The 12,671-nt window shown below is 34.3% G+C and overlaps 1 long non-coding RNA gene across 11 annotated transcripts in view; it reads left to right on the forward strand.

Annotated features, from left to right (window-relative positions):
• The first annotated feature begins 1,858 nt into the window (after positions 1 to 1,858).
• Positions 1,859 to 12,671, forward strand: part of LOC112662020 (uncharacterized) — a 162,021-nt gene continuing 151,208 nt past the window's right edge. For 9 of the 11 annotated variants that reach the window (XR_007401872.1, XR_003138171.3, XR_003138172.3 and 6 more), the window contains exon 1: positions 1,859 to 2,006. This is a non-coding gene — a long non-coding RNA (uncharacterized LOC112662020). The remainder of the gene's footprint in view (positions 2,007 to 12,671) is intronic. The other 2 variants (XR_003138173.3, XR_003138174.3) reach the window with 2 other exon arrangements.

Raw genomic sequence — 12,671 nt, forward strand, 5'->3', positions numbered from 1 at the left:
TGCCTGTGTCTCTCATGAATAAATAAATAAAATCTTAAAAAAAAAACAAACACAAAAACAGAAGGCCACAAGGGAACAGTTTGTGTTGACGGCCTATATTGTGACTGGTCATAGTGACAAAACTGTGTATGTTTGTCAAGCCTCATTAAATTATACACTTAAAATTGGCAAATTTTATTTTATGTATGTAAACCATCTCAATATAGATCCAAATTTATACCTTTTAATTTCTATATTTTGTTTTCCGGCCTCATCGACTACCATTTCTATAATTACAGTAGGCAACAGTGGTAATAGAATGATTTTAGGCCTTTTCCCAATTTCATGGCTGGTATATCTGTTTTTCACTATTAGATATGATGATGGACTGTCGTTTTGGAATAAAACATCCTTACCATGTTTAGTAAGTATCTTATATTCCTATTTTGCTTAGAGTTTTTGCTATGGAACATCTGCTGGCATCTATCTATATGATCATATGGATTTTTAAATTTGTTTTTGGATAGTTTGAATTCTATTAAAAGATTTTCTAATATTGAATCATGTATGCATTAGTAGTCTAAAATATGCTTGTTTTTTACATATTAAATGTGGGGTTTTCGCCTCTATTTCAAAAGAGATTAATTCCTTATTTTCTTTTTTGCTCTATCTTTATTAAATTCTGTTTGGGGTTAGAGTTAGTTTATAAAATGAATTGGAAAGTTTTCCTTATTATCATATGCTTTGAAACATTTAATAAGGTTGCATAAATTCCTTGGGTATTTTAATATAGCAGTCTTTTGAAACTACCTGGGTCATGTACCTTTTGCGGGTACTTCCTCAGTTCTCCCAGGATTATTGAGCTAGTTTTGTTAATTTCTATTTCCTTAAGAAATTATTAGGAACGCTTTTTTAACCAAAATCTTCTGCTTTCGAAAAATAGTTAAATAGATTTAAACTTGTTATTCTGTTATGATTTTAAATTGCTCTGCATGGTTTGTTCTATTGTTTGTGTTTTCTTTTTTATATTACATTAAGCTTACCAGAGTGCAACTACTTCATTGCTTTTTTTCTTTTTCCAAAGAAGTAGCTACTGGATTTATTTGCCATTTTCTGTAATTTCTTATGTTTTAGTTTATTTTGTTGCTCTTTTTCTTTTTTCTGGTTTTTAATTCTTAAGCTCATTTGCATTCATTGTTTTTAATTTTATAATACATTTACAAAGTATGACTAAGAAAAGGATTTTTTATATGTTTTAATACGTAATACATAATGCTTTTCTTACAAAATGCTCTCTTTCAGTGTGTAATTATTGTTTTGATATCCTCAACAACTGTACTTTAGGCAGTGGGGAGCTAACGGGTTTTGAGCATGGAAGTGATATGATCACATCTATAAAATAAATACTTGACAGCACTGTGGAGAATGGATTCCAATAAAAGTGACACTTAGGATGAGGTTTGAGAGGCTGTTCCAAGAGTTTACGTAAGAGATGGCTGTGAGGTGAGCAAAAGTCACACTGCAGACAGCTGACGGGTTACAGGAAGGGGTGAGGCGGCAGCGAGTGATCGCAAACTGCACCGGGCAGGCGGGGGCCAGCACGTCTGCGGGTGTAAGATCGGATAAAGTAATAACCAGGCAAACAAGAGCTGAGCCGAGGCTGCGAAAGAGATGGAGAAATGGGGCCCTGAAACCTTCCCGGAGCTGAGGCCACCGCACAACCACAGTTACTATTTATCAGACACGCCTCGGAGAATTCCGACGGGCCCCCAAGCAGTTTCGCCGGGGCGTCAGCCCAGCAAACACCGAGACTCGACATTGCGGTCATCCCGCACCCCCCCCACCCCCCCACCCCTCCGTAGTTTTGCTTTCCGTAGTTTTCAGTTGCTGAGGTCATCACGCAGTCCTGACGCAGGTGATCTTCTGACGTGAGGTCAGAGGTCAGCTGGAGCCTACGGTGCGTTAGCACGGCCGCCTACTCCCCTCACCCAGGCGTTTTATTACCTCCCACGGTCCCAAGAAGTAAGGTGAGTACGTACAGTAAGCTATTTTGAGAGAAGAGGGGCCACTTCCAAGTGACTTTCTCCCCAGTATATCGTTATAATTGTTCTGTTTCATTATTGGTTATCAATCCTTTACTTAATTCATGAATTAAACTGTGTCACAGGTATGTACATGTAAGAGAAAGCATAGGATACACAGGGCTCAGTTCTGTCTGTGCTTTCGGGCATCTCCTGGGGGTCTTGGAATGAGCCCCCGGTCAATGAGTGGGGACTACTGTGCCGCCAAGGAAGAGAGGCTCTGTGGGGAAGGAATGAAGTTGCGTTGAGGTAGAATTGCCCCATGAATGATTGACGCGGGCACGTTTGTATTGGTTGAGGAAAAAGTCAGTGATGAGGGAAGTTCTGTTTGGAATCCAGTTATGACATGATGCCTTAAATCCCCGAGCTCCTGGTCTGTCACCTAAAGGCAAATCTCTTTTTCATCCGGATTTTTCTGTATTCTCAATTATACACGGCATTTTCTTCATTAAGTCATTGTTCCGCCATAGCTGGCCTTCAGGTCTCAAAAATACTACAGAAAAACTTGTGGTGCTGTAAATTCTGTAACTTGAAATGGACACATCTCAAAGATTCACTACACACACTGGTCTAAATATTTATTTTATAAATACTCATTTCTAATATTTACCCCCGAGCATGTTCTAGAAAATATGTGCTGCTTCCTTGTATAAACAAAATACTGCTTTCTCTTCTTTGGCTCATACTTGACCAATGTATTAATTTCTCTACCATTTTACATTTTCTTCAATAGTAGCAACCTACTTAAAATACTTAATTCCTAAAAAAATACACATCTGTAATGAAAAAGTTAAGCAAAACCAGGACACATAAGATTGTATGAGTCCTCCCAGCTCTGCCCTGCCCAGCATCACCCAGCTCAGTCCACACAGGCACGCTGCTAACATCTTGCTGTATAGCCTTCTAATGCATTTTCAATGCATACGCAAACCTAAATAAATTGTTCTTTCCAAACTTGTATTGTGATATACATACAAGCTCATAACTTCCTTTTTTAAAATTTAGCAGTACATCTTGGATTTTATATTTCAGTGTTTATAAGATCTTCCTTTTCCTATATATTTTCTATAATTTTTCATTATATGGACACATTGTAATTTTTAATGGGACATTTATGGGGTTTGTTGTTGTTATTTTGTTGTTATAAAAAACTTTCATTCCCCTGAGAGTTTTGCAAAAATTCCTTGAGGATGTAATCCCATAGTGAAAATGGTGGATCAAACGATAGGCACAATTCACATTTCAAAAGACATTGTCAAAAGTTTATATCCATTAATTCTCCAGCAACAGTTTAGTAGGATACTGGTTTTCAGATTAATTCTAGTTTTATCAACATTTTTCAATGTTTAACCTACGTATTTTGAATCAGAGACCTCTATGAAGAAATAGCGTCAGAAAGACAAAGTCTTGCGTGGTATTCTCTCAATCAATAATGTTGTTAATGCTTTAACTTTTTCAGCAAGATTTCATATATATTATACCACTAAATTTTCAAAAGAATTTTTAAAAATACATTAAAAATTTTTTTTCTTGTAGATGAGAAAGTTTAGGCATGAGAGGATAAATTACTTGTTCAGAATTGTACAGATGCTAAGTGGTTCAGTTGGAAATCAAACACTTGAGGTCATACTGAGGTTTGATAAAAATTAATATGTAGGTTCAGCTACATTATCTTCTGATAATATTTTGACATAAACTTTTTTAACTCAACATTATCCTATGTTGTACTACCTTAAAATCAGCATCTTTTATTTTATTGAACATCCTTATGTACTTAAACATTATTTTATCCTTTCTTTGAAAAGTTTTAATAACAAAATGTAATATTAAATTTGTAATATTTTTTAAAAATAACTGTCAGAATATAAATATCTACTTTTTGTGATGAAAGCTAATTAATAAATAAGATATGAAATACTAATATTTTCTCTGCAAAGAGGCTACTGGCATCAGTATTAAGAGGGTTTTGGGTCAGAAAAATATATTAGAAATCTATCTGTGCTACTTTCTCTCTAGATGATTTTAGGAAACTAACCTCTCCAAGCCTTATTTTATGCATCTCTGTAATAGACATATGAATGTACTTACCTTATACTGCTATTAGGAAGACTAAAGAAGCTCTCCTCCGTGAAGTGATTAGTAAAATACCTGACACATAGATGGCAATCAATCATGCTGCTACCATTATTCTATTTATTCTATAATTATTATTGTTCAGTCTTCTAAGACTATAGGTAATTTTTCAGAAATTAATATATTTCATAAAATTACATATTCCCATAAATATTGACCATCTTTCCTGTGTTACAGAAATCACTATATATCCATTAAGTTATTTTTTTCATTCATTTCAAACATGTAATTTCTGTTATAATCATATCATAGTAAATCTGAAAGAGACCTCAGAGATCATATAGTTATACAGATAAAAACATTTAAGACCAGATCTGTTAAAATAATCTTCAAAGTCACAGATTCTTGGTGCCAAAATAAGAATTTGATTCCCTTTCTCTCTTCTTTCTCCTTAGAATTCATTAATTTACTTTAAAAGTTAATGTGCATATTTGAAATATTCTCCAGTAATTTTAAAAATTGTAAGCCAAATATTGAAGAATTCCTTTGTTATCACTGGTGATTGCTTACATCTCTCTCCTTACTTTATTGAAATGAATCCCCGCCAGTTCAGAAATGTGTGAACTTTCCTCTTTGTTATGAATGTTCAAGTATATTTAAGAAAAAATGACCAGACTGCAATTTTGGTAATTGTGCCGACTTCTTTAGTAAGGCAAAATTTAATCAATTTTGCATTTGTCATATATCTTGTTAGTGTGATATTAGAGACACCTAAAAAGTTTATTCAGTAACTAGTTCTAATTAAAAGCATCTTCATGCCTGCATGTAAAGTGTGTTGCAATTCTTTAATTGACTAAAACTATCGAATTATCATAATAGGAACTCAAGAACTTAGACCATAAAGTAGAGAAATGAATTGTTTATAGAGGTAAGTAAAATTGGATAGTTGTTTTACCTTCATAGTTTAAAGCATTGGTTCTCTGCCAGTATACCATCAACTCTAAAATCAAGTCACACACAGAAAACAGCAATCCTTTATTTGTATGGTGGCTGCCTCAAAAATTAACTGGTTTCTGACATTAATTCACCAGAGAAAATTTTAAGCTCAAGCTGGTCAGACAGCTTCCCATGGGCAAATAGGAAAAAGATAATGTAAAGCTTTTATTTTCAAGTTGGTTGTTTGTAACTGGGTTCCTTTTCCTTAGAAGTAATGAATGTGATTTTTCTCTGAGAACTTCAGGAGAAAGCCTAGTACTCCATAGGTACCTCTAATTTCCTCGTACTAATATTTCTGTTGAGAGACAGTGATCCTACGGAAAATACATTTACTTTTGAGGAGCTGCATCCTTTAAAAAGGGTAAAATTGTTGAATTCAGAATTTCTGATGTTTACTTGCTTCTTTTGGCCATCTATTCATCTGCCCTTGGCAAGTTGAGCCCATCAGTAGCTAAGATATTGCCTCTTGAATTTAAATAATTAGGCATTTGGCCTAATATCTTTTAATTTTTAAGAATGGAATTCAAAGGATTATATTTCTGAGTTTATTATCACTCTAAATTTTTTCTTATAGGTAAAAAAATCATGATTATTACCTGCATCTTTTACTCAGGAATAAAGTGGATTATAATGGAGGCAACGGAGGACATATAATATAAAAATTATTTCTTAAATATTTGTGTTAGAGGTAAAAGAGAATAAAGACTTAGGGAGAGAGGGGAATGGAAGAATTGTTATAAATTTCATTCTTTCACACCATAGTGTAACTGTGTTGGGACCTTCCTGAGACTAAACCTTGGAGGTGAAATAGACACATGAAGTTACTGGATGAAGTTTAGAGAGGAAAAGTTACACACCCTGGAGAGTAGTGGTGGCTGCAGCCACTGACTCACTTCCTCTGTATATGTCAGATAGCAGCTCCTGCCAATACCCTCCTTTCTGCTACTGCTAATGCCCCCTGCCATTATTCCTGTCTCTTTTTTACCCCTATGGCTGGACTCAAATGAGATAGGAACATGTGGGGAGAAAGAACTTTCCTTGTTGAGGTAAGTTAAGTTGACATAGAAAAAGCCTCTTAAAAGATGCTTCTGAAATATGATGGATATAAATGCTTGATTTATTCTATCATGCCTTTCCATTGAATAGTCACGAAAAATAAGGTGCAAAGTTTTATGAACAATGGAAAATACGAATAATGATTAATGATTTGTTGGACCTGGGAAGAAAATCTGCTTTACCAAAGAGCCCAGCAAGTAGGCAGATAGTAAGAGTACCATATTCCCCTTCCCTCTACTACCTTTCTACACAAAATGCAGATTCATGAAGTTTTGACAGGAGGAAAAGGAGCATGGTCCTTCTCTTAGAGGGTTTTGTAAGCAGAGAAGGGCTATTTCAAATCCTTATCTTCTCCCCTATCTCACCCCTCACCCCCAAATAAATAAAATTTATTTTTACCTCATCCATTCACCAAGACACAAGAGGGCGTCTTGGCTGGGAACAGAAACAAAGACTCAATTTTGTATTTCTGAGATTAGCATTGAAGAGCTAGTCAGGAATAAGAAAAAGACTACAGGGCCTATGCAATTTTTGTGCTTTGTGGATTGTAATTTTTCATTCACCTTTCTAGCAAGAGAAAAAAGACTAGTAGATAATCTTATCCAGGATTAAATTCTGCTGTTCTTCATAAAAGCTGGGCAGCGGTGCCAAGAATTTTTTCCTCAAAACTGAATATCCCCTAAGTATAATAAGGTATAACTAATACTTGGTTCTAGGTTAAGATCTAAGAAGGATTGTAATGTCTGTCAGGGAGTGTACAAAGGCAAGTAATATTGGTACTACTGGCTAGACCACATGTGTTCAATAATGAGTGACAAGTATGAAAAGTAGCCTATAAATATATTTTGAAACTCATAATTATTCATAGCACTCTAGGTGCAGAGGAAAAATAATTTGAGAAAATAATTTTCCTCAGGACTGTGAAGAAAAATTCAGAAATCATCTGTTTAGGATCATTGCTAAATTTACAATTACAGCATTTATGGAACAATATGTAACAATGATACAGTAGAGAAGACAGAAAGAACTGGTTTAGAGGAAGTAAAAAGGTAACGAGAAGTGTTTATGAATTAAGTAAAGTCTTCAAGGAAGTTATGCAGTAGCATTACTAAATGCATCTATAATACAATAGGAAATATGTAAAGATAAAAACGAGGGGAGACCATATGTTGCCATATACAGAACAAATTAAATTCACATATACATATAATAATATGTTTATATATCTATCGATCAACATATGCATATTTACACATATTTACTTATATTGATACAATTTGTACATACTCAAACAGAAAAGAAAGCTGAAGGTAGTAGAATCAGACTTTGATGTAATAAACATAATGTCTCTTTAAACTTAATTTATTTAAATATACAAATAAGCAACAGGTCATAATTGTGCATGATTTGTCAGTCATCACAAAATGAAAAAGCCTACTTAACCACTACCCACGTTAAGAAATTTGAAAAATTACCAGCATTCTGAAGCTCCCTTGAGACGTTATTATGCTCTATTCCTTCCTTCCTGTCCAAAGATATCCGTTCTTCTGACTGATGGAATAATTTTGCCTGTTCTTGAACTTTATGTAAAGGTAATCATATGGTACATATTCCTTTGCTTTTAGTTCCTTTTGCTCAACATAATGTTTGTGAGATTCATCTATTTGTTGTGTGTAGCTTTAATTCATTTATTATCATTTCTGTAGAGTATTTCATTATATGAATATATCACAAAATAATTATTCATTCTTCTGTTTATCGACATTTGGTCTTTTGCCAGTTTTTGGCTATTGCAGATAATGCTCTGGATATTCTCATAAGTGTCTTTTTGATGCATCTGCAGACACTCTTGCGTTAGAGTGAAATTATTAGGTGTGTGATACACTACGTTTGTAGAAAAATACCAAAGCTTTCTAGAGCAATTGTATCAATTTAGACAGTCATCACCAAGGTATCAGTTTCTGTCGTTCCTTAATCTTGCCGATTTAGTATTTTCAATTTTTAAAATTTTAGCCCTTCTGGGGGCACCTGGGTGGCTCAGTCAGTTGAACATCCAACTCTTTTTTTTTAAGATTTCTTTTTTTTCTTTTTCTTTTTTTTTTTTTTTGAGAGAAAAAGAAAAGAGCATACAGAGGGAGAGGGAGAAACAAAATCCCCGCTGAACAGGGAGCCTGATGTGGGGCTCCATCCCAAGACCCCCGGATCATGACCTGACCAGAAGGCAGATGCTTACCTGGCTGAGTCACGAGGCATCCCAAGCATCCAACTCTCAATCTCAGCTCAGGTCTTGATCTCAAAGTCATGAGTTTAAGCCCCACATTGGCCTCCATGCTGGACAGTTTAGCCATTCTGTTATGGTGTACAGTGGTATCCGCTTCAGTTTGAAATTGCACTTCCGTGATATCTAGTGAGGTGGAGCGTCTTTAAAAACATTTCTTGGTTCTCTGCCTACTGTCTTTTATGAAATTTCTGTTTAAATCTCTTGCCTAGGGATCCCTGGGTGGCTCAGCGGTTTAGCACCTGCTTTGGCCAGGGGCATGATCCTGGAGTCCCGGGATCGAGTCCTGCATCCGGCTCCCTGTCTGGAGCCTGATTTTCCCTCTGCCTGTGTCTCTGCCTCTCTCTCTGTGTCTCTCATGAATAAATAAATAAAATCTCTTGCCAATTTTTTTTCTTAAGTTTTACTTTTTCTTAGTTGCAGGAATCCTTTATACAGTCTGCATATTATCCCTTTGTTATATATATTGCAAAAATCTCTGTCCTGATGTAGTCAAATTGTTAATATTTCTCTTTATATTTAATGTTTATATGGTGTCCTGTATAGAACACCTTTCTTTGTCATTTCTCTTGCATTATATTGTAAACTTTGTTTAGAAGATCTTCCATTTAGATCTTCTTTTTTTTTAATATATTTTTTAAAATTTTTATTTATTTATGGTAGTCACAGAGAGAGAAAGAGAGGCAGAGACACAGGCAGAGAGAGAAGCAGGCTCCATGCACCCGGAGCCCGACGTGGGAATCGATCCTGGGTCTCCAGGATCGTGCCCTAGGCCAAAGGCAGGCGCCAAACCGCTGCGCCACCCAGGGATCCCTATTTAGATCTTCTAAAATTGAATTTTGTATATAGCAGGAGTAGAAGTCAAGTTTAATTCTTTTTGCAAAAAAAAAAAAAAAAAATCTTAAAAAAAAAAGAAAGAAAGGGCAGCCCTGGTGGCGCAGCGGTTTAGCGCCGCCTGCAGCCTGGGTTGTGATTCTGGAGATCTGGGATGGAGTCCCACGTCGGGTTCCCTGCATGGAGCCTGCTTCTCCCTCTGCCTGTGTCTCTGCCTCTCTTTCTCTCTCTGTGTCTCAATAAAAAAAAAAAAAAAAAAAAGCTTAATTCTTTTTTGCTCATAGGTATCTAACTGACCTAGACCATCTATAAAAAGACCCTTTTCCCAACTGATCTTTAGTCTACCTTTAATAATAAGTCAAATGTCCACATATATTAAGGGGTCTGCTGTCATACCCTCTATTCTTTTTTGCAAGTTTAAGTGTCTATTCTTAGCCAATACTATATGATTTTAAATACTTGCTTTATGAAGTCTTGATATCTAGTTGAGTAAGTCTTCCCACATTACTTTCTTCAAAACTGTCTTGGTTAAACTTGGACTTCTGCATTTCAATATCAATTTTAGAAAAAACTTGCCAATTTCTACCAAATATCTGGTGTGATTTTGATTGTCATAGATCATAGATTCACTTATGGAATAATTGGTGACTTTACAATAGTGAATATTAATAATGTTTTATATTCCTGGTAGTTCCTATTATTTGATGATTCTTCTTCTCTCCAACTCCAGTCCAGGAAGGAGCAAGATATTTCATGCTCATTATTTCAGATAATTAATGCCAAAACAGAACATAAATCAAAGTTGTCAATTTTTGGTTTTTGTACTCATGGCAGAGTTAACCAAGGATCTCTCAAGTCCTTTGTTGTAAGCCAGAAAGAGTGTGCATATTAAGAAACCCTAAAATTACAGAATGTCCAGCTGAGAAAGAGGGGCTTGAAATAGAGTCATAGTTCAGATATAGAAAAATAAGAAAAATTACATGAATTTTAAATATTTTAGCAATTAAAAATTTTTTAACTGAAATTTATTTTGGGGCCTGATACTTATACATAATTATGCCAGATATACTTGGCTAAGGAGAGAAATGTCTTTTTCTTCAAAAGGGACTTAATATATAGTAAACATGTCAACTTGTCCCAAATTAATTTATTAATTTAGAAAAATCAGACTTTTCTCTGCCCCATAACATAAGGCAAAATATATTCAAATACTGTACAGAATTAATATAAAAGATAAGAGTATAAAATTGTTGGAAAATGTGGGGCATATTTATTTGATTTTGAGATAGGTGAATAAAGATTTTCAGCGGAAATAGGAAAAGATTAATGGGTAGTCATTTGACTTTCTAAGAAATCTAAAACTTCTTGATATAAAAGTAAAATCTATATATTAAAAATATCACTGATATAAAAAATCCACAATATAGAAAACTAAAAGTCAACCAAAAGTCAACACCTGAAAATAAATATTTATAACGTGTGTCTAATAATAAAATGAAAAAACTTTCATTTTAATAAAAATGTAAATTTAGAGTTGTACTCTTTTCAATACTAAATTGAAAAAGGCAAGCAATGGATTATTACCAAATATTGAGTAAGGTGCTGAAAACCTGCAATCTCATTTACTACTGATGGTAGATAATAAAAATGTTTCTGATAATCATTTTGGAAATAGGTATCAAATTCTTTTAAAATATTTGTTTCATTGACTTACTAAATATTGAGTAATATAGTCTAAGGAAATGGAAATACACATTAAGATGGTAGCATTATATGGCAATAAAAACGTATTAGTCACCTAAATACCCAACAATAGGGCATTAATTAAATATTTTGTAGTGTATGGTAATAGATTCTATGCTGTCATGTAAAAAAATTACATTTTATATTTTAGTAATCTGGAAAATGCTTATAATGCATGTAGATGATTAAAAGGAATATATTGTTATTAATATATGAAAGAGCATAAAGTCCTAATTTGTAAAATTATGTTCATAGAAGCTCTTTACCTGACCTCTACTATACAGGAGCACCTGGCATTTCTTCCTCCTTTTGTAAAAAATCTTTACTGATCTCAATACTTATATAGAGAGCTGCCCCCTCCCTAGAATGCCAACATTTTTGTTTTACCTATTGACTTACATATGTAAACAGAGATAGGTTTTTGTTTATTAATATAATTTTACTTGGTATTATACTTAAAAAGTCTAATTATGGATAAAATGTCTAATAATCTATGAGTGCTGAAAAAGAATAATGATTTATATAAACTGCAGAGAATTCTTTGGGAAAATTCAATAAATTTGGTCACTCAAATAAATAAGAGAACTTGCTTATTAAATTATGAGTGGACTAGAAAACTGTGAAATATTGGGGAAAGGATTAAAATGTAAACTTCTGTACTAATATTTTTTATATATCTTTATATTATTGTTCCTGTTTCAGGAAAACTAATGTAGAATAATTTGCAGTTCACTAGGAATATGATTTTTGTTATAAAAATATGGTGCTCCCATCAAAAGAGCTGTAGTCAGAAAAAAATTTGGTACTATATCAGAGGATTAGTGAAGAAATGATTGCATATTAATTAAGTTAAACATAGATTGTAGGTGTATAATTTTTAAGGATTCTTCACCTTAAAAAACCTTATCTGATTAACCAAAGACTGGTGGCTGTCAGGTAGGAGGGCTTTTACTGCATATGTTTATATAGAAAAAATATGAAGAGTCTTAACACCAGAATGTTTTAGTGGTTGTCTCTTGGTAATCATCATGTTTTTTTTCAAGCATTTATTTTCCAGTTTCTCTGTAGTGACTATGAATTACTTTGATCACAATTTAAAGTTATTTGAAACAGAAAGAACCCCCAAGCCTGTCCTCCCCAAAGGTATTGGGATTTCTGGCCAAATATGGGGTCATTGGTCTTATTGCCCAACTGTGGGGTGAGCTTGAGGTTCTTGATTACACAGCTTTGGCCCTCATTGGAATTTGTGAAGGCTGAATGGAGCTGATACAAGGCATCTGGTCTGTGTTCTGACGGACACAGCTAGGAATGAGACAATCTGTCCTAAGTTTTTTCAAGTCAAGCAGCTACCCAAAACTCATGATATAAAGAAGCATACACTACAGCAGACAAATGTACTTAGTTCCCAATCCACATTCAGAACCAGGCTGTGAATTATAATCCTTGTAAAGGATGAACACCTTGCATGGTTGGTTGGTTTCTAGACCCTGCCCCAGCACTCCAGGTACACTTGTTGGTAGTTTATTACAAGCAGGTCATGCACTAACTTGATCATATATATTGTGTGTCTGTCACTCAGACACACCAATCCTTTGTTTAGCACATACTAATTCAGTAAAGAGTATGTTTTT

This window comes from Canis lupus, chromosome 13 (assembly GCF_003254725.2).
Source record: "Canis lupus dingo isolate Sandy chromosome 13, ASM325472v2, whole genome shotgun sequence".
In the NCBI taxonomy this organism is placed as follows: domain Eukaryota; kingdom Metazoa; phylum Chordata; class Mammalia; order Carnivora; family Canidae; genus Canis; species Canis lupus.